General features: G+C 33.5%; 6 non-coding genes and 1 pseudogene across 6 annotated transcripts; all 7 read right to left on the reverse strand.

The window, feature by feature from the left end:
* On the reverse strand, positions 1–3,151 carry LOC138914765 (large subunit ribosomal RNA; annotated as a pseudogene; the record flags this gene model as incomplete).
* Positions 3,152–3,549: 398 nt separating this feature from the next.
* Positions 3,550–3,728, reverse strand: LOC138914758 (5.8S ribosomal RNA). Its single transcript, XR_011420566.1, has one exon. It is a non-coding gene; the product is annotated as a 5.8S ribosomal RNA (ribosomal RNA).
* Positions 3,729–4,351: 623 nt separating this feature from the next.
* Positions 4,352–6,345, reverse strand: LOC138914760 (small subunit ribosomal RNA). The gene has a single exon (XR_011420568.1). It is a non-coding gene; the product is annotated as a small subunit ribosomal RNA (ribosomal RNA).
* Positions 6,346–11,976: 5,631 nt separating this feature from the next.
* On the reverse strand, positions 11,977–15,933 carry LOC138914762 (large subunit ribosomal RNA). Its single transcript, XR_011420570.1, has one exon. It is a non-coding gene; the product is annotated as a large subunit ribosomal RNA (ribosomal RNA).
* A 398-nt stretch (positions 15,934–16,331) lies between these two features.
* LOC138914766 (5.8S ribosomal RNA) lies at positions 16,332–16,510 on the reverse strand. The gene has a single exon (XR_011420572.1). It is a non-coding gene; the product is annotated as a 5.8S ribosomal RNA (ribosomal RNA).
* Positions 16,511–17,133: 623 nt separating this feature from the next.
* LOC138914769 (small subunit ribosomal RNA) lies at positions 17,134–19,128 on the reverse strand. Its single transcript, XR_011420576.1, has one exon. It is a non-coding gene; the product is annotated as a small subunit ribosomal RNA (ribosomal RNA).
* A 4,450-nt stretch (positions 19,129–23,578) lies between these two features.
* Positions 23,579–27,535, reverse strand: LOC138914763 (large subunit ribosomal RNA). The gene has a single exon (XR_011420571.1). It is a non-coding gene; the product is annotated as a large subunit ribosomal RNA (ribosomal RNA).
* Between the last annotated feature and the right edge of the window lie 281 nt (positions 27,536–27,816).

Consider the following 27,816-nt stretch of genomic DNA (forward strand, 5'->3'; position numbering starts at 1 on the left):
TTTTGAGAGATGTACCGCCCCAGTCAAACTCCCTACCTGGCAATGTCCTTGAATTGGATCATACCTAGTAATTGGAGTTATACCAAATTTTCAATATCAAAAATACATAAATGCACCTTTTTATTAAAGAATTTGTTTTAGATTATATAACAAACTCGTGATACTTTGATCAAGAAGATTGCATCAAAAAAAAATACCATAATATATAATAAATATATCCGTATAATGGCTAGAAATGATACACGTTTCCATTTAATCAAGTAAGTAAGGAAACATAAGAGTTGTATTTCATTGACGATACCAAACCGAATTCTAATATCTCCCACTTATTGTAAACCTCTTATGTCTCCTTACACTGCCAGATTAGAGTCAAGCTCAAAAGGGTCTTCTTTCCCCGCTAATTATTCCAAAGCCCGTTCCTTGGCTGTGGTTTCGCTAGATAGTAGATAGGGACAGTAGGAATCTCGTTAATCCATTCATGCGCGTCACTAATTAGATGACGAGGCATTTGGCTACCTTAAGAGAGTCATAGTTACTCCCGCCGTTGACCCGCGCTTACTTGAATTTCTTCACTTTGACATTCAGAGCACTGGGCAGAAATCACATTGTGTCAACAACCCGCTAGGGCCATCACAATGCTTTGTTTTAATTAGACAGTCGGATTCCCCAAGTCCGTGCCAGTTCTGAATTGATTGTTAATTGATAATCGTTATAATTAATAAGAACTAATTGGTTTGACCCAATTAGTATTCTTAAAAATTTTAGCAAGAAAGTTCCACAATTGGCTACGTAACTAACTATCCGGGGAACAAGTAACTAACATAATGCTAGAAACTCTATTTACCCAGAACGAGCACATAACCATGTTATTGTTTCCAATCAAGCCCGACTATCTCAATCTTCAGAGCCAATCCTTATCCCGAAGTTACGGATCTAATTTGCGACTTCCCTTACCTACATTATTCTATCGACTAGAGACTCTTCACCTTGGAGACCAGCTGCGGATATTGGTACGGCCTGTTGAGAAGTTTGCGTGTCCCCACCATAAATTTTCAAGGTCCGAGGAGAAATATCGACACAACAGTATATGTCATGCTCTTCTAGCCCATCTACCATATCTCTCTGCGAAAGACTTCCATGGTAGTACGGCTATAAAACAGAAAAGAAAACTCTTCCGATATCTCTCGACGGCTTCTTTATGGTCGTTCCTGTTGCCAGGATGAGCACGAGGCCCATATTTAATAACAACGGATACTCAACAGGTTACGGAATTGGAACCGTATTCCCTTTCGTTCAAAATTATTCAAGTATATTATATTAGCTTGATTTGTATATATTGCGTTTTTGGTTTTACTTGAAAATTTTCGGCTTTCGCCTTGAACTTAGGACCGACTAACTCGTGATCAACCACTGTTCACACGAAACCCTTCTCCACTTCAGTCCTCCAAGGTCTCATTCGATTATTTGCTACTACCACCAAGATCTGTACCAATGGCAGCTCCATGCAGGCTTACGCCAAACACTTCTACGCATACCATTGTACCTTCCTACTCACTAAAGTTTCAAAATTTATATCACAAGTAATATAAATCATCTACTTTAGCGGTAATGTATAGGTATACAACTTAAGCGCCATCCATTTTAAGGGCTAGTTGCTTCGGCAGGTGAGTTGTTACACACTCCTTAGCGGATTTCGACTTCCATGATCACCGTCCTGCTGTTTTAAGCAACCAACGCCTTTCATGGTATCTGCATGAGTTGTTAATTTGGGCACCGTAACATTACGTTTGGTTCATCCCACAGCGCCAGTTCTGCTTACCAAAAGTGGCCCACTGGGCACATTATATCATAACCTTAAACTTCATATCAAGAAAGTTAAGGTTCTTACCCATTTAAAGTTTGAGAATAGGTTAAGATCGTTTCGACCCTAAGGCCTCTAATCATTCGCTTTACCAGATAAGATTATTTTATATAATATTAAAATGCACCAGCTATCCTGAGGGAAACTTCGGAAGGAACCAGCTACTAGATGGTTCGATTGGTCTTTCGCCCCTATACTCAATTCTGACAATCGATTTGCACGTCAGAACTGTTTCGGTCTTCCATCAGGGTTTCCCCTGACTTCAACCTGATCAAGTATAGTTCACCATCTTTCGGGTCACAGCATATATGCTCAAGGTACGTTCCAGTTAGAGGCATAAATAATATAAATATCATTATACATAACTATATAGAACGCCCCGGGATTGTGTTAATTAGCTATAAATAGTTAAAAAACTAATCCCATTATTAGTCAAGTTAATTACGCTATTAGGTTTATATCCCAATAACTTGCACATATGTTAGACTCCTTGGTCCGTGTTTCAAGACGGGTCCCGAAGGTATCCTGAATCTTTCGCATTGTTAATCCTACAAGTGCATATAATAAACACAAAAATCAATGATAATCATGCCATTATATAATTCCGAAAAATTAACGCACTGTATTCATATAAATCTATCAGCACTTTATCAAATTAATAACATTTATTCTGTGTTAAAATGCAAGCAATTTAATTTGAATAAACTATAAGTTATATTTTATGATAAATTTGGTATGCTAATAGATTACAATGTCCTTATATGGAAAAAATGCACACTATTATCATAATATTTTTTAAATATTACAATTTTAATGATGAATTTTCCATAACGGATATTCAGGTTCATCGGGCTTAACCTCTAAGCAGTTTCACGTACTGTTTATAACTCTCTATTCAGAGTTCTTTTCAACTTTCCCTCACGGTACTTGTTTACTATCGGTCTCATGGTTATATTTAGTTTTAGATGGAGTTTACCACCCACTTAGTGCTGCACTATCAAGCAACACGACTCTTTGGAAACATCATCTAGTAATCATTAACGTTATACGGGCCTGGCACCCTCTATGGGTAAATGGCCTCATTTAAGAAGGACTTAAATCGTTAATTTCTCATACTAGAATATTGACGCTCCATACACTGCATCTCACATTTGCCATATAGACAAAGTGACTTAGTGCTGAACTGATTTCTTTTCGCTCGCCGCTACTAAGAAAATCCTTGTTAGTTTCTTTTCCTCCCCTAATTAATATGCTTAAATTCAGGGGTAGTCCCCATATGAGTTGAGGTTGTATATAACTTTTATTTGCAATTAATTCTTTATATATAATGATAAAACATTTTATTAAATTCGTTTAAAGCTGACGTATATATATATTAATGGCATTTATTTGTAACGAATTAACGAAGAATAATAATATTGTCAACGTTTTTCATATTTCAAATCATTAATAAGAGACAATTCTAGATAATATTTTATGCTAGACATTTCTCAGTATTATTTGATTGAAAAAGAAAATATTCCTCAGCGTTTTTCTCAAAGTTTAATTACTATTGTGAGATAATGGGTTTCATATATTTGTTAATATTATGAATAAAATAATTAAATTATTTTTATCCAATAATATACCATATGCTTATAAAATTTTATTATAAAATTTGTATAAACAACTTAATTAGCATAGTCTTACAACCCTCAACCATATGTAGTCCAAGCAGCACTATAAAATTAATTAAAGTACATAACAGCATGGACTGCGATATGCGTTCAAAATGTCGATGTTCATGTGTCCTGCAGTTCACACGATGACGCACAGTTTGCTGCGTTCTTCATCGACCCATGAGCCGAGTGATCCACCGCTTAGAGTTTTATAATATTGGTTTTTAAATTTGGTCAATATGTTTTTATTGAAAGAAATTAAAAATACACCATTTTACTGGCATATATCAATTCCTTTAATAAATGTATGTATATACCTAAAATAAATGCTGCGATATGTCTTAGTTTTATATAAACTATATATATCAAAGTATTATTTGTAATGGCATTTGTTTGTTAATATATATTGATAATTTTATATAAAACATTAACCTGAAACCAGGTACAACATTGTATATTTTAGGTTGTTGCATTATCCAATGTATGATCATCATCAAATTAGTTGGCCAATACATCTCGCAACGCGTGTATATTATGGTCCATATACACACAAAAGTTTATAATAAATATATAAAATATATTTTATTATATTAATAATTCGATTTGCTTGTTCGAATTTTATGTTTGTTTCTATTTAATTTATTTGTAATAATATTATATTATTACAATATTTCGATTTGCTTGTTCGAAATTTATTTGATCTTTTACTTTTAAGATCATATTTTTGGTATAATTATTATTATAATTATTATGTATATATATATATATATTGGTAATTTGTATTAAATTTGTATTAACAAATTTTTTTATTAACGGTAAGGATATTATACAATAATGATCCTTCCGCAGGTTCACCTACGGAAACCTTGTTACGACTTTTACTTCCTCTAAATAATCAAGTTCGGTCAACTTTTGCGAAACAACCGTAACACACAAGGCGTCACAGTGATCACGTCCGGAGACCTCACTAAATAATTCAATCGGTAGTAGCGACGGGCGGTGTGTACAAAGGGCAGGGACGTAATCAATGCGAGTTAATGACTCACACTTACTGGGAATTCCAAGTTCATGTGAACAGTTTCAGTTCACAATCCCAAGCATGAAAGTGGTTCAGCGGTTTACCCGGACCTCTCGGTCTAGGAAATACACGTTGATACTTTCATTGTAGCGCGCGTGCAGCCCAGGACATCTAAGGGCATCACAGACCTGTTATTGCTCAATCTCATTATTGCTAGACGCAATTTGTCCATTTAAGAAGCTAGTGTCCTTATAATGGGACAAACCAACAGGTACGGCTCCACTTATATAAACACATTCAAACACAATAAACATTTTACTGCCACCATGAATGAAGGCTATATAAGCTTCAACACCATAATCCTGAAGATATCTATTTAATATATTTGAGTCTCGTTCGTTATCGGAATTAACCAGACAAATCACTCCACGAACTAAGAACGGCCATGCACCACCACCCATAGATTCGAGAAAGAGCTATCAATCTGTCTTACACACTTATGTTCGGACCTGGTAAGTTTTCCCGTGTTGAGTCAAATTAAGCCGCAGGCTCCACTCCTGGTGGTGCCCTTCCGTCAATTCCTTTAAGTTTCAGCTTTGCAACCATACTTCCCCCGGAGCCCAAAAGCTTTGGTTTCCCGGGAAGCGACTGAGAGAGCCATAAAAGTAGCTACACCCAATTGCTAGCTGGCATCGTTTATGGTTAGAACTAGGGCGGTATCTGATCGCCTTCGAACCTCTAACTTTCGTTCTTGATTAATAAAACATCTTTGGCAAATGCTTTCGCTTAAGTTAGTCTTACGACGGTCCAAGAATTTCACCTCTCGCGTCGTAATACTAATGCCCCCAAACTGCTTCTATTAATCATTACCTCTTGATCTGAAAACCAATGAAAGCAGAACAGAGGTCTTATTTCATTATCCCATGCACAGAATATTCAGGCATTTGAAGCCTGCTTTAAGCACTCTAATTTGTTCAAAGTAATTGTACCGGCCCACAATAACACTCGTTTAAGAGCACTAATGCAGGTTTTTAAATAGGAGGAACATATGAAAAAATACAAGTATTTAAACACATATAAGAACTCCACCGGTAATACGCTTACATACATAAAGGTATAGTACTAACCACAATTGTAAGTTGTACTACCCGTATGAAGCACAAGTTCAACTACGAACGTTTTAACCGCAACAACTTTAATATACGCTATTGGAGCTGGAATTACCGCGGCTGCTGGCACCAGACTTGCCCTCCAATTGGTCCTTGTTAAAGGATTTAAAGTGTACTCATTCCAATTACAGGGCCTCGGATATGAGTCCTGTATTGTTATTTTTCGTCACTACCTCCCCGAGCTGGGAGTGGGTAATTTACGCGCCTGCTGCCTTCCTTAGATGTGGTAGCCGTTTCTCAGGCTCCCTCTCCGGAATCGAACCCTGATTCCCCGTTACCCGTTGCAACCATGGTAGTCCTAGATACTACCATCAAAAGTTGATAGGGCAGACATTTGAAAGATCTGTCGTCGGTACAAGACCATACGATCTGCATGTTATCTAGAGTTCAACCAATATAACGATCTTGCGATCGCTTGGTTTTAGCCTAATAAAAGCACATGTCCCATAAGGTTCATGTTTTAATTGCATGTATTAGCTCTAGAATTACCACAGTTATCCAAGTAACTGTTAACGATCTAAGGAACCATAACTGATATAATGAGCCTTTTGCGGTTTCACTTTTAATTCGTGTGTACTTAGACATGCATGGCTTAATCTTTGAGACAAGCATATAACTACTGGCAGGATCAACCAGAATAATGTTTTCGTTCATATTTCATTCATATTTTTTGAATAGAAATTAGTAATATAAATATAATAGATTTTATTTCCATTTTATATGTTCGGTTTTTCTTAAATATTGATTTTAATTCAATATTTTTTTTTTGCTTTGTGAAATAATTCTATTTTAATTCGAATACGGCCATTTTTATATGGCATTCGTATACGTTCTTTAATTTTTACTTGTTTCGCCACTAATATAACAAGTTTATAATTGATGTTAAAGAAAAAGTACAACTTTTTTATAACACAATTTTCAATATATATTGTTCTTTCTATAAGTTTTTATTATATTATATATACATATTTCATTCTAAAATATCATTTTTGTTCAACATACATAATTATTGTATCCACACATGTACAATTTTTGTTTAACCAATATAAATATTGAGTTAAATCATTTGCATTTTGATGATAAATTTAAAATTTATCTTTTCCATATAACTCTCTGGTAATATATGATATAAACCCGAGCGCATATGAAATTATTTTGATCACTAATATTGCAATTATATTTTATTATAATGCTTTTTGTAAACACATTGTACCGGCAAGCGATACTCTGTGCCCAAACGACAGGGGATATAATAATTTAATATAAATTATCATATATACCTGCCACCAAAGATTAACGATAAAAGTCGGAAACAATTTGTTATTCTATATATAATAGAAACTTGACCTCTGTTTCACCTTATTATCATGGGTTTATAATATTAACCGCGTAGCCAAGTCTTAATTTCATTTAAGAAACAAATTTATACGGATAATATTTTGATTTTAATATATGTTGTTCTATTGATAACAAAAGTATATATTATAATATATTTTGTTCAATAGTAGATGGACTACTTACTGTACCATCCTTATTTTTTATTATTATTGATATACATTATATTGACAACAGCATATGATATTCATATGGTTTGTTCAATAATTAATTGGTGGACAACCACTGACCATCCTATAGTAGTTTTTGGCCACGACGTCTAAATATCGAAATTATTTAATTCCGTTTGCCACCCATACGATAGATATTAACTATCTATAATAATAATGTGTACGCATAAAATATTATATGTATATATATAGACCAACAGACAAGCACTTCACCCTATAGTAGTTTTTGGCCACGACGTCTATATATCGGGCATATTTAATTCTCTTTGCCACCCAACCAAAGATATTCACTTTTTTATATAAAGTATTATTTGATCATATTAATATAACCAATTATTTCTGCCATATTCATATAATTTCTTTATGAATTATTTTTTGGTCATATCCATATAATCTATATGCCGTATCCATATAATGAATACGGCATATCCATACAACTAGCCATATTTGTATGTCAATGTATATTTTATTATACATTTTTTTTCTTTATACATATAATATGGTATTTCCATATCGCTATAATTGAATTATATGTATAAGATATCATTTATATATAGCATTGCCAAAATAATATGATAAACATAAATTTTGAACAATACGGCCGGTCGGCGAGCACTGCCTCCCTATATATGTTTTTGGCCACGACGTCTAAATATTGGGTATTTTTCGTACTGCGGCCCCGGTGTATGTAAATTGGGCATATTTCGTACTGATGCCAACATATCTATATGACTCATTATTTTCTTCCATATCAATATAACTTCTTTTATTTCCATATTCAAGTAATTTCTTTATTTGCCATATCAATATAAAATATTTTTTGGTCATATTTATATAATCTATATGCCGTATCCATATAATGAATACGGCATATCCATACAACTAGCCATATTTGTATGTCAATGTATATTTTATTATACATTTTTTTTCTTTATACATATAATATGGTATTTCCATATCGCTATAATTGAATTATATGTATAAGATATCATTTATATATAGCATTGCCAAAATAATATGATAAACATAAATTTTGAACAATACGGCCGGTCGGCGAGCACTGCCTCCCTATATATGTTTTTGGCCACGACGTCTAAATATTGGGTATTTTTCGTACTGCGGCCCCGGTGTATGTAAATTGGGCATATTTCGTACTGATGCCAACATATCTATATGACTCATTATTTTCTTCCATATCAATATAACTTCTTTTATTTCCATATTCAAGTAATTTCTTTATTTGCCATATCAATATAAAATATTTTTTGGTCATATTTATATAATCTATATGCCGTATCCATATAATGAATACGGCATATCCATACAACTAGCCATATTTGTATGTCAATGTATATTTTATTATACATTTTTTTTCTTTATACATATAATATGGTATTTCCATATCGCTATAATTGAATTATATGTATAAGATATCATTTATATATAGCATTGCCAAAATAATATGATAAACATAAATTTTGAACAATACGGCCGGTCGGCGAGCACTGCCTCCCTATATATGTTTTTGGCCACGACGTCTAAATATTGGGTATTTTTCGTACTGCGGCCCCGGTGTATGTAAATTGGGCATATTTCGTACTGATGCCAACATATCTATATGACTCATTATTTTCTTCCATATCAATATAACTTCTTTTATTTCCATATTCAAGTAATTTCTTTATTTGCCATATCAATATAAAATATTTTTTGGTCATATTTATATAATCTATATGCCGTATCCATATAATGAATACGGCATATCCATACAACTAGCCATATTTGTATGTCAATGTATATTTTATTATACATTTTTTTTCTTTATACATATAATATGGTATTTCCATATCGCTATAATTGAATTATATGTATAAGATATCATTTATATATAGCATTGCCAAAATAATATGATAAACATAAATTTTGAACAATACGGCCGGTCGGCGAGCACTGCCTCCCTATATATGTTTTTGGCCACGACGTCTAAATATTGGGTATTTTTCGTACTGCGGCCCCGGTGTATGTAAATTGGGCATATTTCGTACTGATGCCAACATATCTATATGACTCATTATTTTCTTCCATATCAATATAACTTCTTTTATTTCCATATTCAAGTAATTTCTTTATTTGCCATATCAATATAAAATATTTTTTGGTCATATTTATATAATCTATATGCCGTATCCATATAATGAATACGGCATATCCATACAACTAGCCATATTTGTATGTCAATGTATATTTTATTATACATTTTTTTTCTTTATACATATAATATGGTATTTCCATATCGCTATAATTGAATTATATGTATAAGATATCATTTATATATAGCATTGCCAAAATAATATGAAAAACATAAATTTTGAACAATACAACCGGTCGGCGAGCACTGCCTCCCTATATATGTTTTTGGCCACGACGTCTAAATATTGGGTATTTATCGTACTGCGGCTCCGGTGTATGTAAATTGGGCATATTTCGTACTGATGCCACCATATCCATATAACTTATTTTTTGTTCTATATCTATATAATTAATTTTTTTCCATACCTATAACTATTAAACTAATTTTTTTCCATATCCATACTTGAACTTATTATTTTTCCCATATCCATATAACTCGTTTTTTCCATATCCACACTAGAATTTAGTATTTATCCCATATCCATATAAATCATTATTTACCATATCAATATAAATAATATTTTTCCATATTCATACTAGAACTTATTATTTCTTTAATATTCATATAACTCAATATTTTTTCATATCCATACTAGAACTTATTCTTTTTCCCATATCCATACTAGAACTTATAAATTTTCCCATATTCATATAACTAATTTTTTTCATATCCATACTAGAACATTATATTTTTGCCATATCTATATAACTCATTTTATTCCATATCCATACTAGAACTTATTATTTCTTTAATATCCATATAACTTAATATTTTTCCATATCCATACCAGAACTTTTTATTTTTCCCATATCCATAGAACTAATTTTTTTCATATCCATACTAGAACCTAATTTTCTTCCTATATCCATATAACTTATTATTTACTATTACAATATAATTAATTTTTTCCATATCCATACTAGAGCTTATTATCTCTTCAATATCCATAAAACTCAATATTTTTTCATATCCATACTAGAACTGATTATTTTTCCCATATCCATACTAGAACTCAGTATTCTTCCCATATCCATACTACAACTTAGTATTTTTCCCATATGCATATAACTCATTATTTAGCATATCAATATAACTAATTTTTTTCCATATCCATACTAGAACTTATTATTTCTTTAATATCCATATAACTCAATATTTTTTTATATCCATACTAGAACTTATTATTTTTCCCATATCCATACTAGAACTTATAAATTTTCCCATATTCATATAACTAATTTTTTTCATATCCATACTAGAACATTAAATTTTTTGCCATATCTATATAACTCATTTTATTCCATATCCATACTAGAACTTATTATTTCTTTAATATCCATATAACTCAATATTTTTTCATATCCATACTAGAACTTATCATTTTTCCCATATTCATATAACTCATTTTTCCATATCCATACTAGAACTCTGTATTCTTTTCCATATCCATATAACTCATTTTTTTTTTCATATCCATACTAGAACTTATTATTTTTCCCATATCCACATAACTCATTTTTTTCATATCCATACTAGAACTTGTTATTTTTCCCATATCCATATAACTCATTTTTTTCATATCCATACTAGAACTTAATATTATTTTCATATCCATATAACTCATGTTTGGACTTGGAATATTTTTATACACGTCACTAATAGGATGACGATTCAGTTGGCTACCTTAAGAGGTACATATACTTGCATATGTCTCTTACTTGTATGTTCGGACTTAGAATATTTTTATACACGTCACTAATAGGATGACGATTCAGTTGGCTACCTTAAGAGGTACATATACTTGCATATGTCTCTTACTTGTATGTTCGGACTTAGAATATTTTTATACACGTCACTAATAGGATGACGATTCAGTTGGCTACCTTAAGAGGTACATATACTTGCATATGTCTCTTATTTGCATGTTCGGACTTAGAATATTTTTATACGCGTCACTAATAGGATGACGATTCAGTTGGCTACCTTAAGAGGTACATATACTTGCATATGTCTCTTACTTGTATGTTCGGACTTAGAATATTTTTATACACGTCACTAATAGGATGACGATTCAGTTGGCTACCTTAAGAGGTACATATACTTGCATATGTCTCTTACTTGTATGTTCGGACTTAGAATATTTTTATACACGTCACTAATAGGATGACGATTCAGTTGGCTACCTTAAGAGGTACATATACTTGCATATGTCTCTTACTTGTATGTTCGGACTTAGAATATTTGTATACACGTCACTAATAGGATGACGATTCAGTTGGCTACCTTAAGAAGTACATATACTTGCATATGTCTCTTATTTGCATGTTCGGACTTAGAATATTTTTATACGCGTCACTAATAGGATGACGATACATATGGCTACCATTGTTAAATATATTTAAATAAAATTTATTTAAATATAATTATTATTTTATATATATATATTTTATATATATATATATTCTGACTTAAAAAAGCCAAACAAAATAAACACAATTAAATTTATGTTTATTATCGAATCATCAAGCAAAGGATAAGCTTCAGTGGATCGCAGTATGGCAGCTGCTCAACCACTTACAACACCTTGCCTGTTACAAAAGTCGTTTACAATTGATTCTAGGCTTTGTCATTGTATTAAATAATGCTTTTATATGTAACTAGCGCGGCATCAGGTGATCGAAGATCCTCCCAATTTACTATGTTACAAATTACATTGGCATCACATCCATTGTCGTTTATAAAGTAAATTATAAACTTTAAATGGTTTAGAAGCCATACAATGCAAATTGCCCCTTATTTATCATTGCAGTCCAGCACGGATACGACCTTAGAGGCGTTCAGGCATAATCCAACGGACGTAGCGTCATACCACTGTTCGCTCGAACAAGTATTGTGCCATTGGTCCGTACCTGCGGTTCCTCTCGTACTACGCAGGAATGCTGTCGCAACAACGTTTTGTCATTAGTAGGGTAAAACTAACCTGTCTCACGACGGTCTAAACCCAGCTCACGTTCCCTTGCATGGGTGAACAATCCAACGCTTGGTGAATTTTGCTTCACAATGATAGGAAGAGCCGACATCGAAGGATCAAAAAGCGACGTCGCTATGAACGCTTGGCCGCCACAAGCCAGTTATCCCTATGGTAACTTTTCTGACACCTCTTGTTAAAAACTCTTTAAACCAAAAGGATCGATAGGCCGAGCTTTTGCTGTCCCTGTGTGTACTGAACACCGAGATCAAGTCAGCATTTGCCCTTTTGCTCTATGTGTGGTTTCTGTCCGCACTGAGCTGGCCTTGGGACACCTCCGTTATTATTTGAGAGATGTACCGCCCCAGTCAAACTCCCTACCTGGCAATGTCCTTGAATTGGATCATACCTGAGTAATTGGAGTTATACCAAATTTTCAAATCAAAAATACATAAATGCACCGTTTTATTAAAGAATTTGTTTGCGATTATATAACAAACTCGTGATACTTTGATCAAGAAGCTTGCATCAAAACCCAATACCATAAGATATAATAAATATATCCGTATAATGGCTAGGAAATGATACACGTTCCATTTAATCAAGTAAGTAAGGAAACAATAAGAGTAGTGGTATTTCATTGACGATACCAAACCGAAGTCTAATATCTCCCACTTATTCTACACCTCTTATGTCTCCTTACACTGCCAGATTAGAGTCAAGCTCAAAAGGGTCTTCTTTCCCCGCTAATTATTCCAAGCCCGTTCCCTTGGCTGTGGTTTCGCTAGATAGTAGATAGGGACAGTAGGAATCTCGTTAATCCATTCATGCGCGTCACTAATTAGATGACGAGGCATTTGGCTACCTTAAGAGAGTCATAGTTACTCCCGCCGTTGACCCGCGCTTACTTGAATTTCTTCACTTTGACATTCAGAGCACTGGGCAGAAATCACATTGTGTCAACACCCGCTAGGGCCATCACAATGCTTTGTTTTAATTAGACAGTCGGATTCCCCAAGTCCGTGCCAGTTCTGAATTGATTGTTAATTGATAATCGTTATAATTAATAAGAACTAATTGGTTTGACCCAATTAGTATTCTTAAAAATTTTAGCAAGAAAGTTCCACAATTGGCTACGTAACTAACTATCCGGGGAACAAGTAACTAACATAAATGCTAGAAACTCTATTTACCCAGAACGAGCACATAAACCATGTTATTGTTTCCCAATCAAGCCCGACTATCTCAATCTTCAGAGCCAATCCTTATCCCGAAGTTACGGATCTAATTTGCCGACTTCCCTTACCTACATTATTCTATCGACTAGAGACTCTTCACCTTGGAGACCAGCTGCGGATATTGGTACGGCCTGTTGAGAAGTTTGCGTGTCCCCACCATAAATTTTCAAGGTCCGAGGAGAAAATATCGACACAACAGTATATGTCATGCTCTTCTAGCCCATCTACCATATCTCTCTGCGAAAGACTTCCATGGTAGTACGGCTATAAAACAGAAAAGAAAACTCTTCCGATATCTCTCGACGGCTTCTTTATGGTCGTTCCTGTTGCCAGGATGAGCACGAGGCCCATATTTAATAACAAACGGATACTCAACAGGTTACGGAATTGGAACCGTATTCCCTTTCGTTCAAAATTATTCAAGTATATTATATTAGCTTGATTTGTATATATTGCGTTTTTGGTTTTACTTGAAAATTTTCGGCTTTCGCCTTGAACTTAGGACCGACTAACTCGTGATCAACCACTGTTCACACGAAACCCTTCTCCACTTCAGTCCTCCAAGGTCTCATTCGATTATTTGCTACTACCACCAAGATCTGTACCAATGGCAGCTCCATGCAGGCTTACGCCAAACACTTCTACGCATACCATTGTACCTTCCTACTCACTAAAGTTTCAAAATTTATATCACAAGTAATATAAATCATCTACTTTAGCGGTAATGTATAGGTATACAACTTAAGCGCCATCCATTTTAAGGGCTAGTTGCTTCGGCAGGTGAGTTGTTACACACTCCTTAGCGGATTTCGACTTCCATGATCACCGTCCTGCTGTTTTAAGCAACCAACGCCTTTCATGGTATCTGCATGAGTTGTTAATTTGGGCACCGTAACATTACGTTTGGTTCATCCCACAGCGCCAGTTCTGCTTACCAAAAGTGGCCCACTGGGCACATTATATCATAACCTTAAACTTCATATCAAGAAAGTTAAGGTTCTTACCCATTTAAAGTTTGAGAATAGGTTAAGATCGTTTCGACCCTAAGGCCTCTAATCATTCGCTTTACCAGATAAGATTATTTTATATAATATTAAAATGCACCAGCTATCCTGAGGGAAACTTCGGAAGGAACCAGCTACTAGATGGTTCGATTGGTCTTTCGCCCCTATACTCAATTCTGACAATCGATTTGCACGTCAGAACTGTTTCGGTCTTCCATCAGGGTTTCCCCTGACTTCAACCTGATCAAGTATAGTTCACCATCTTTCGGGTCACAGCATATATGCTCAAGGTACGTTCCAGTTAGAGGCATAAATAATATAAATATCATTATACATAACTATATAGAACGCCCCGGGATTGTGTTAATTAGCTATAAATAGTTAAAAAACTAATCCCATTATTAGTCAAGTTAATTACGCTATTAGGTTTATATCCCAATAACTTGCACATATGTTAGACTCCTTGGTCCGTGTTTCAAGACGGGTCCCGAAGGTATCCTGAATCTTTCGCATTGTTAATCCTACAAGTGCATATAATAAACACAAAAATCAATGATAATCATGCCATTATATAATTCCGAAAAATTAACGCACTGTATTCATATAAATCTATCAGCACTTTATCAAATTAATAACATTTATTCTGTGTTAAAATGCAAGCAATTTAATTTGAATAAACTATAAGTTATATTTTATGATAAATTTGGTATGCTAATAGATTACAATGTCCTTATATGGAAAAAATGCACACTATTATCATAATATTGTTTAAATATTACAATTTTAATGATGAATTTTCCATAACGGATATTCAGGTTCATCGGGCTTAACCTCTAAGCAGTTTCACGTACTGTTTAACTCTCTATTCAGAGTTCTTTTCAACTTTCCCTCACGGTACTTGTTTACTATCGGTCTCATGGTTATATTTAGTTTTAGATGGAGTTTACCACCCACTTAGTGCTGCACTATCAAGCAACACGACTCTTTGGAAACATCATCTAGTAATCATTAACGTTATACGGGCCTGGCACCCTCTATGGGTAAATGGCCTCATTTAAGAAGGACTTAAATCGTTAATTTCTCATACTAGAATATTGACGCTCCATACACTGCATCTCACATTTGCCATATAGACAAAGTGACTTAGTGCTGAACTGATTTCTTTTCGCTCGCCGCTACTAAGAAAATCCTTGTTAGTTTCTTTTCCTCCCCTAATTAATATGCTTAAATTCAGGGGGTAGTCCCATATGAGTTGAGGTTGTATATAACTTTTATTTGCAATTAATTCTTTATATATAATGATAAAACATTTTATTAAATTCGTTTAAAGCTGACGTATATATATATTAATGGCATTTATTTGTAACGAATTAACGAAGAATAATAATATTGTCAACGTTTTTCATATGTCAAATCATTAATAAGAGACAATTCTAGATAATATTTTATGCTAGACATTTCTCAGTATTATTTGATTGAAAAAGAAAATATTCCTCTTCGTTTTTCTCAAAGTTTAATTACTATTGTGAGATAATGTTTTTCATATATTTGTTAATATTATGAATAAAATAATTAAATTATTTTTATCCAATAATATACCATATGCTTATAAAATTTTATTATAAAATTTGTATAAACAACTTAATTAGCATAGTCTTACAACCCTCAACCATATGTAGTCCAAGCAGCACTATAAAATTAATTAAAGTACATAACAGCATGGACTGCGATATGCGTTCAAAATGTCGATGTTCATGTGTCCTGCAGTTCACACGATGACGCACAGTTTGCTGCGTTCTTCATCGACCCATGAGCCGAGTGATCCACCGCTTAGAGTTTTATAATATTGGTTTTAAATTTGGTCAAATATGTTTTTATTGAAAGAAATTAAAAATACACCATTTTACTGGCATATATCAATTCCTTCAATAAATGTATTTATATACCTAAAATAAATGCTGCGAAATGTCTTAGTTTTATATAAACAATATATATCAAAGTATTATTTGTAATGGCATTTGTTTGTTAATATATATTGATAATTTTATATAAAACATTAACCTGAAACCAGGTACAACATTGTATATTTTAGGTTGTTGCATTATCCAATGTATGATCATCATCAAATTAGTTGGCCAATACATCTCGCAACGCGTGTATATTATGGTCCATATACACACAAAAGTTTATAATAAATATATAAAATATATTTTATTATATTAATAATTCGATTTGCTTGTTCGAATTTTATGTTTGTTTCTATTTAATTTATTTGTAATAATATTATATTATTACAATATTTCGATTTGCTTGTTCGAAATTTATTTGATCTTTTACTTTTAAGATCATATTTTTGGTATAATTATTATTATAATTATTATGTATATATATATATATATTGGTAATTTGTATTAAATTTGTATTAACAAATTTTTTTATTAACGGTAAGGATATTATACAATAATGATCCTTCCGCAGGTTCACCTACGGAAACCTTGTTACGACTTTTACTTCCTCTAAATAATCAAGTTCGGTCAACTTTTGCGAAACAACCGTAACACACAAGGCGTCACAGTGATCACGTCCGGAGACCTCACTAAATAATTCAATCGGTAGTAGCGACGGGCGGTGTGTACAAAGGGCAGGGACGTAATCAATGCGAGTTAATGACTCACACTTACTGGGAATTCCAAGTTCATGTGAACAGTTTCAGTTCACAATCCCAAGCATGAAAGTGGTTCAGCGGTTTACCCGGACCTCTCGGTCTAGGAAATACACGTTGATACTTTCATTGTAGCGCGCGTGCAGCCCAGGACATCTAAGGGCATCACAGACCTGTTATTGCTCAATCTCATTATTGCTAGACGCAATTTGTCCATTTAAGAAGCTAGTGTCCTTATAATGGGACAAACCAACAGGTACGGCTCCACTTATATAAACACATTCAAACACAATAAACATTTTACTGCCACCATGAATGAAGGCTATATAAGCTTCAACACCATAATCCTGAAGATATCTATTTAATATATTTGAGTCTCGTTCGTTATCGGAATTAACCAGACAAATCACTCCACGAACTAAGAACGGCCATGCACCACCACCCATAGATTCGAGAAAGAGCTATCAATCTGTCTTACACACTTATGTTCGGACCTGGTAAGTTTTCCCGTGTTGAGTCAAATTAAGCCGCAGGCTCCACTCCTGGTGGTGCCCTTCCGTCAATTCCTTTAAGTTTCAGCTTTGCAACCATACTTCCCCCGGAGCCCAAAAGCTTTGGTTTCCCGGGAAGCGACTGAGAGAGCCATAAAAGTAGCTACACCCAATTGCTAGCTGGCATCGTTTATGGTTAGAACTAGGGCGGTATCTGATCGCCTTCGAACCTCTAACTTTCGTTCTTGATTAATGAAAACATCTTTGGCAAATGCTTTCGCTTAAGTTAGTCTTACGACGGTCCAAGAATTTCACCTCTCGCGTCGTAATACTAATGCCCCCAAACTGCTTCTATTAATCATTACCTCTTGATCTGAAAACCAATGAAAGCAGAACAGAGGTCTTATTTCATTATCCCATGCACAGAATATTCAGGCATTTGAAGCCTGCTTTAAGCACTCTAATTTGTTCAAAGTAATTGTACCGGCCCACAATAACACTCGTTTAAGAGCACTAATGCAGGTTTTTAAATAGGAGGAACATATGAAAAAATACAAGTATTTAAACACATATAAGAACTCCACCGGTAATACGCTTACATACATAAAGGTATAGTACTAACCACAATTGTAAGTTGTACTACCCGTATGAAGCACAAGTTCAACTACGAACGTTTTAACCGCAACAACTTTAATATACGCTATTGGAGCTGGAATTACCGCGGCTGCTGGCACCAGACTTGCCCTCCAATTGGTCCTTGTTAAAGGATTTAAAGTGTACTCATTCCAATTACAGGGCCTCGGATATGAGTCCTGTATTGTTATTTTTCGTCACTACCTCCCCGAGCTGGGAGTGGGTAATTTACGCGCCTGCTGCCTTCCTTAGATGTGGTAGCCGTTTCTCAGGCTCCCTCTCCGGAATCGAACCCTGATTCCCCGTTACCCGTTGCAACCATGGTAGTCCTAGATACTACCATCAAAAGTTGATAGGGCAGACATTTGAAAGATCTGTCGTCGGTACAAGACCATACGATCTGCATGTTATCTAGAGTTCAACCAATATAACGATCTTGCGATCGCTTGGTTTTAGCCTAATAAAAGCACATGTCCCATAAGGTTCATGTTTTAATTGCATGTATTAGCTCTAGAATTACCACAGTTATCCAAGTAACTGTTAACGATCTAAGGAACCATAACTGATATAATGAGCCTTTTGCGGTTTCACTTTTAATTCGTGTGTACTTAGACATGCATGGCTTAATCTTTGAGACAAGCATATAACTACTGGCAGGATCAACCAGAATAATGTTTTCGTTCATATTTCATTCATATTTTTTGAATAGAAATTAGTAATATAAATATAATAGATTTTATTTCCATTTTATATGTTCGGTTTTTCTTAAATATTGATTTTAATTCAATATTTTTTTTTTGCTTTGTGAAATAATTCTATTTTAATTCGAATACGGCCATTTTTATATGGCATTCGTATACGTTCTTTAATTTTTACTTGTTTCGCCACTAATATAACAAGTTTATAATTGATGTTAAAGAAAAAGTACAACTTTTTTATAACACAATTTTCAATATATATTGTTCTTTCTATAAGTTTTTATTATATTATATATACATATTTCATTCTAAAATATCATTTTTGTTCAACATACATAATTATTGTATCCACACATGTACAATTTTTGTTTAACCAATATAAATATTGAGTTAAATCATTTGCATTTTGATGATAAATTTAAAATTTATCTTTTCCATATAACTCTCTGGTAATATATGATATAAAACCGAGCGCATATGAAATTATTTTGATCACTAATATTGCAATTATATTTTATTATAATGCTTTTTGTAAACACATTGTACCGGCAAGCGATACTCTGTGCCCAAACGACAGGGGATATAATAATTTAATATAAATTATCATATATACCTGCCACCAAAGATTAACGATAAAAGTCGGAAACAATTTGTTATTCTATATATAATAGAAACTTGACCTCTGTTTCACCTTATTATCATGGGTTTATAATATTAACCGCGTAGCCAAGTCTTAATTTCATTTAAGAAACAAATTTATACGGATAATATTTTGATTTTAATATATGTTGTTCTATTGATAACAAAAGTATATATTATAATATATTTTGTTCAATAGTAGATGGACTACTTACTGTACCATCCTTATTTTTTATTATTATTGATATACATTATATTGACAACAGCATATGATATTCATATGGTTTGTTCAATAATTAATTGGTGGACAACCACTGACCATCCTATAGTAGTTTTTGGCCACGACGTCTAAATATCGAAATTATTTAATTCCGTTTGCCACCCATACGATAGATATTAACTATCTATAATAATAATGTGTACGCATAAAATATTATATGTATATATATAGACCAACAGACAAGCACTTCACCCTATAGTAGTTTTTGGCCACGACGTCTATATATCGGGCATATTTAATTCTCTTTGCCACCCAACCAAAGATATTCACTTTTTTATATAAAGTATTATTTGATCATATTAATATAACCAATTATTTCTGCCATATTCATATAATTTCTTTATGAATTATTTTTTGGTCATATCCATATAATCTATATGCCGTATCCATATAATGAATACGGCATATCCATACAACTAGCCATATTTGTATGTCAATGTATATTTTATTATACATTTTTTTTCTTTATACATATAATATGGTATTTCCATATCGCTATAATTGAATTATATGTATAAGATATCATTTATATATAGCATTGCCAAAATAATATGATAAACATAAATTTTGAACAATACGGCCGGTCGGCGAGCACTGCCTCCCTATATATGTTTTTGGCCACGACGTCTAAATATTGGGTATTTTTCGTACTGCGGCCCCGGTGTATGTAAATTGGGCATATTTCGTACTGATGCCAACATATCTATATGACTCATTATTTTCTTCCATATCAATATAACTTCTTTTATTTCCATATTCAAGTAATTTCTTTATTTGCCATATCAATATAAAATATTTTTTGGTCATATTTATATAATCTATATGCCGTATCCATATAATGAATACGGCATATCCATACAACTAGCCATATTTGTATGTCAATGTATATTTTATTATACATTTTTTTTCTTTATACATATAATATGGTATTTCCATATCGCTATAATTGAATTATATGTATAAGATATCATTTATATATAGCATTGCCAAAATAATATGATAAACATAAATTTTGAACAATACGGCCGGTCGGCGAGCACTGCCTCCCTATATATGTTTTTGGCCACGACGTCTAAATATTGGGTATTTTTCGTACTGCGGCCCCGGTGTATGTAAATTGGGCATATTTCGTACTGATGCCAACATATCTATATGACTCATTATTTTCTTCCATATCAATATAACTTCTTTTATTTCCATATTCAAGTAATTTCTTTATTTGCCATATCAATATAAAATATTTTTTGGTCATATTTATATAATCTATATGCCGTATCCATATAATGAATACGGCATATCCATACAACTAGCCATATTTGTATGTCAATGTATATTTTATTATACATTTTTTTTCTTTATACATATAATATGGTATTTCCATATCGCTATAATTGAATTATATGTATAAGATATCATTTATATATAGCATTGCCAAAATAATATGAAAAACATAAATTTTGAACAATACGGCCGGTCGGCGAGCACTGCCTCCCTATATATGTTTTTGGCCACGACGTCTAAATATTGGGTATTTATCGTACTGCGGCTCCGGTGTATGTAAATTGGGCATATTTCGTACTGATGCCACCATATCCATATAACTTATTTTTTGTTCTATATCTATATAATTATCCATATCCACACTAGAATTTAGTATTTATCCCATATCCATATAAATCATTATTTACCATATCAATATAAATAATATTTTTCCATATTCATACTAGAACTTATTATTTCTTTAATATTCATATAACTCAATATTTTTTCATATCCATACTAGAACTTATTCTTTTTCCCATATCCATACTAGAACTTATAAATTTTCCCATATTCATATAACTAATTTTTTTCATATCCATACTAGAACATTATATTTTTGCCATATCTCTACAACTCATTTTATTCCATATCCATACTAGAACTTATTATTTCTTAAATATCCATATAACTTAATATTTTTCCATATCCATACCAGAACTTTTTATTTTTCCCATATCCATAGAACTAATTTTTTTCATATCCATACTAGAACCTAATTTTCTTCCTATATCCATATAACTTATTATTTACTATTACAATATAATTAATTTTTTCCATATCCATACTAGAGCTTATTATCTCTTCAATATCCATAAAACTCAATATTTTTTCATATCCATACTAGAACTGATTATTTTTCCCATATCCATACTAGAACTCAGTATTCTTCCCATATCCATACTACAACTTAGTATTTTTCCCATATGCATATAACTCATTATTTAGCATATCAATATAACTAATTTTTTTCCATATCCATACTAGAACTTATTATTTCTTTAATATCCATATAACTCAATATTTTTTTATATCCATACTAGAACTTATTATTTTTCCCATATCCATACTAGAACTTATAAATTTTCCCATATTCATATAACTAATTTTTTTCATATCCATACTAGAACATTAAATTTTTTGCCATATCTATATAACTCATTTTATTCCATATCCATACTAGAACTTATTATTTCTTTAATATCCATATAACTCAATATTTTTTCATATCCATACTAGAACTTATCATTTTTCCCATATTCATATAACTCATTTTTCCATATCCATACTAGAACTCTGTATTCTTTTCCATATCCATATAACTCATTTTTTTTTCATATCCATACTAGAAATTATTATTTTTCCCATATCCACATAACTCATTTTTTTCATATCCATACTAGAACTTGTTATTTTTCCCATATCCATATAACTCATTTTTTTCATATCCATACTAGAACTTAATATTATTTTCATATCCATATAACTCATGTTTGGACTTGGAATATTTTTATACACGTCACTAATAGGATGACGATTCAATCATCTATTTTAAGAGGAACATTGACTTGCATATGTCTCTTACTTGCATGTTCGGACTTAGAATATTTTTATACACGTCACTAATAGGATGACGATTCAGTTGGCTACCTTAAGAGGTACATATACTTGCATATGTCTCTTACTTGTATGTTCGGACTTAGAATATTTTTATACGCGTCACTAATAGGATGACGATTCAGTTGGCTACCTTAAGAGGTACATATACTTGCATATGTCTCTTATTTGCATGTTCGGACTTAGAATATTTTTATACGCGTCACTAATAGGATGACGATTCAGTTGGCTACCTTAAGAGGTACATATACTTGCATATGTCTCTTACTTGTATGTTCGGACTTAGAATATTTGTATACACGTCACTAATAGGATGACGATTCAGTTGGCTACCTTAAGAAGTACATATACTTGCATATGTCTCTTATTTGCATGTTCGGACTTAGAATATTTTTATACGCGTCACTAATAGGATGACGATACATATGGCTACCATTGTTAAATATATTTAAATAAAATTTATTTAAATATAATTATTATTTTATATATATATATTTTATATATATATATATATTCTGACTTAAAAAAGCCAAACAAAATAAACACAATTAAATTTATGTTTATTATCGAATCATCAAGCAAAGGATAAGCTTCAGTGGATCGCAGTATGGCAGCTGCTCAACCACTTACAACACCTTGCCTGTTACAAAAGTCGTTTACAATTGATTCTAGGCTTTGTCATTGTATTAAATAATGCTTTTATATGTAACTAGCGCGGCATCAGGTGATCGAAGATCCTCCCAATTTACTATGTTACAAATTACATTGGCATCACATCCATTGTCGTTTATAAAGTAAATTATAAACTTTAAATGGTTTAGAAGCCATACAATGCAAATTGCCCCTTATTTATCATTGCAGTCCAGCACGGATACGACCTTAGAGGCGTTCAGGCATAATCCAACGGACGTAGCGTCATACCACTGTTCGCTCGAACAAGTATTGTGCCATTGGTCCGTACCTGCGGTTCCTCTCGTACTACGCAGGAATGCTGTCGCAACAACGTTTTGTCATTAGTAGGGTAAAACTAACCTGTCTCACGACGGTCTAAACCCAGCTCACGTTCCCTTGCATGGGTGAACAATCCAACGCTTGGTGAATTTTGCTTCACAATGATAGGAAGAGCCGACATCGAAGGATCAAAAAGCGACGTCGCTATGAACGCTTGGCCGCCACAAGCCAGTTATCCCTATGGTAACTTTTCTGACACCTCTTGTTAAAAACTCTTTAAACCAAAAGGATCGATAGGCCGAGCTTTTGCTGTCCCTGTGTGTACTGAACACCGAGATCAAGTCAGCATTTGCCCTTTTGCTCTATGTGTGGTTTCTGTCCGCACTGAGCTGGCCTTGGGACACCTCCGTTATTATTTGAGAGATGTACCGCCCCAGTCAAACTCCCTACCTGGCAATGTCCTTGAATTGGATCATACCTGAGTAATTGGAGTTATACCAAATTTTCAAATCAAAAATACATAAATGCACCGTTTTATTAAAGAATTTGTTTGCGATTATATAACAAACTCGTGATACTTTGATCAAGAAGCTTGCATCAAAACCCAATACCATAAGATATAATAAATATATCCGTATAATGGCTAGGAAATGATACACGTTCCATTTAATCAAGTAAGTAAGGAAACAATAAGAGTAGTGGTATTTCATTGACGATACCAAACCGAAGTCTAATATCTCCCACTTATTCTACACCTCTTATGTCTCCTTACACTGCCAGATTAGAGTCAAGCTCAAAAGGGTCTTCTTTCCCCGCTAATTATTCCAAGCCCGTTCCCTTGGCTGTGGTTTCGCTAGATAGTAGATAGGGACAGTAGGAATCTCGTTAATCCATTCATGCGCGTCACTAATTAGATGACGAGGCATTTGGCTACCTTAAGAGAGTCATAGTTACTCCCGCCGTTGACCCGCGCTTACTTGAATTTCTTCACTTTGACATTCAGAGCACTGGGCAGAAATCACATTGTGTCAACACCCGCTAGGGCCATCACAATGCTTTGTTTTAATTAGACAGTCGGATTCCCCAAGTCCGTGCCAGTTCTGAATTGATTGTTAATTGATAATCGTTATAATTAATAAGAACTAATTGGTTTGACCCAATTAGTATTCTTAAAAATTTTAGCAAGAAAGTTCCACAATTGGCTACGTAACTAACTATCCGGGGAACAAGTAACTAACATAAATGCTAGAAACTCTATTTACCCAGAACGAGCACATAAACCATGTTATTGTTTCCCAATCAAGCCCGACTATCTCAATCTTCAGAGCCAATCCTTATCCCGAAGTTACGGATCTAATTTGCCGACTTCCCTTACCTACATTATTCTATCGACTAGAGACTCTTCACCTTGGAGACCAGCTGCGGATATTGGTACGGCCTGTTGAGAAGTTTGCGTGTCCCCACCATAAATTTTCAAGGTCCGAGGAGAAAATATCGACACAACAGTATATGTCATGCTCTTCTAGCCCATCTACCATATCTCTCTGCGAAAGACTTCCATGGTAGTACGGCTATAAAACAGAAAAGAAAACTCTTCCGATATCTCTCGACGGCTTCTTTATGGTCGTTCCTGTTGCCAGGATGAGCACGAGGCCCATATTTAATAACAAACGGATACTCAACAGGTTACGGAATTGGAACCGTATTCCCTTTCGTTCAAAATTATTCAAGTATATTATATTAGCTTGATTTGTATATATTGCGTTTTTGGTTTTACTTGAAAATTTTCGGCTTTCGCCTTGAACTTAGGACCGACTAACTCGTGATCAACCACTGTTCACACGAAACCCTTCTCCACTTCAGTCCTCCAAGGTCTCATTCGATTATTTGCTACTACCACCAAGATCTGTACCAATGGCAGCTCCATGCAGGCTTACGCCAAACACTTCTACGCATACCATTGTACCTTCCTACTCACTAAAGTTTCAAAATTTATATCACAAGTAATATAAATCATCTACTTTAGCGGTAATGTATAGGTATACAACTTAAGCGCCATCCATTTTAAGGGCTAGTTGCTTCGGCAGGTGAGTTGTTACACACTCCTTAGCGGATTTCGACTTCCATGATCACCGTCCTGCTGTTTTAAGCAACCAACGCCTTTCATGGTATCTGCATGAGTTGTTAATTTGGGCACCGTAACATTACGTTTGGTTCATCCCACAGCGCCAGTTCTGCTTACCAAAAGTGGCCCACTGGGCACATTATATCATAACCTTAAACTTCATATCAAGAAAGTTAAGGTTCTTACCCATTTAAAGTTTGAGAATAGGTTAAGATCGTTTCGACCCTAAGGCCTCTAATCATTCGCTTTACCAGATAAGATTATTTTATATAATATTAAAATGCACCAGCTATCCTGAGGGAAACTTCGGAAGGAACCAGCTACTAGATGGTTCGATTGGTCTTTCGCCCCTATACTCAATTCTGACAATCGATTTGCACGTCAGAACTGTTTCGGTCTTCCATCAGGGTTTCCCCTGACTTCAACCTGATCAAGTATAGTTCACCATCTTTCGGGTCACAGCATATATGCTCAAGGTACGTTCCAGTTAGAGGCATAAATAATATAAATATCATTATACATAACTATATAGAACGCCCCGGGATTGTGTTAATTAGCTATAAATAGTTAAAAAACTAATCCCATTATTAGTCAAGTTAATTACGCTATTAGGTTTATATCCCAATAACTTGCACATATGTTAGACTCCTTGGTCCGTGTTTCAAGACGGGTCCCGAAGGTATCCTGAATCTTTCGCATTGTTAATCCTACAAGTGCATATAATAAACACAAAAATCAATGATAATCATGCCATTATATAATTCCGAAAAATTAACGCACTGTATTCATATAAATCTATCAGCACTTTATCAAATTAATAACATTTATTCTGTGTTAAAATGCAAGCAATTTAATTTGAATAAACTATAAGTTATATTTTATGATAAATTTGGTATGCTAATAGATTACAATGTCCTTATATGGAAAAAATGCACACTATTATCATAATATTGTTTAAATATTACAATTTTAATGATGAATTTTCCATAACGGATATTCAGGTTCATCGGGCTTAACCTCTAAGCAGTTTCACGTACTGTTTAACTCTCTATTCAGAGTTCTTTTCAACTTTCCCTCACGGTACTTGTTTACTATCGGTCTCATGGTTATATTTAGTTTTAGATGGAGTTTACCACCCACTTAGTGCTGCACTATCAAGCAACACGACTCTTTGGAAACATCATCTAGTAATCATTAACGTTATACGGGCCTGGCACCCTCTATGGGTAAATGGCCTCATTTAAGAAGGACTTAAATCGTTAATTTCTCATACTAGAATATTGACGCTCCATACACTGCATCTCACATTTGCCATATAGACAAAGTGACTTAGTGCTGAACTGATTTCTTTTCGCTCGCCGCTACTAAGAAAATCCTTGTTAGTTTCTTTTCCTCCCCTAATTAATATGCTTAAATTCAGGGGGTAGTCCCATATGAGTTGAGGTTGTATATAACTTTTATTTGCAATTAATTCTTTATATATAATGATAAAACATTTTATTAAATTCGTTTAAAGCTGACGTATATATATATTAATGGCATTTATTTGTAACGAATTAACGAAGAATAATAATATTGTCAACGTTTTTCATATTTCAAATCATTAATAAGAGACAATTCTAGATAATATTTTATGCTAGACATTTCTCAGTATTATTTGATTGAAAAAGAAAATATTCCTCTTCGTTTTTCTCAAAGTTTAATTACTATTGTGAGATAATGTTTTTC

Source organism: Drosophila takahashii, unplaced genomic scaffold, assembly GCF_030179915.1.
Source record: "Drosophila takahashii strain IR98-3 E-12201 unplaced genomic scaffold, DtakHiC1v2 scaffold_90, whole genome shotgun sequence".
NCBI lineage: Eukaryota > Metazoa > Arthropoda > Insecta > Diptera > Drosophilidae > Drosophila > Drosophila takahashii.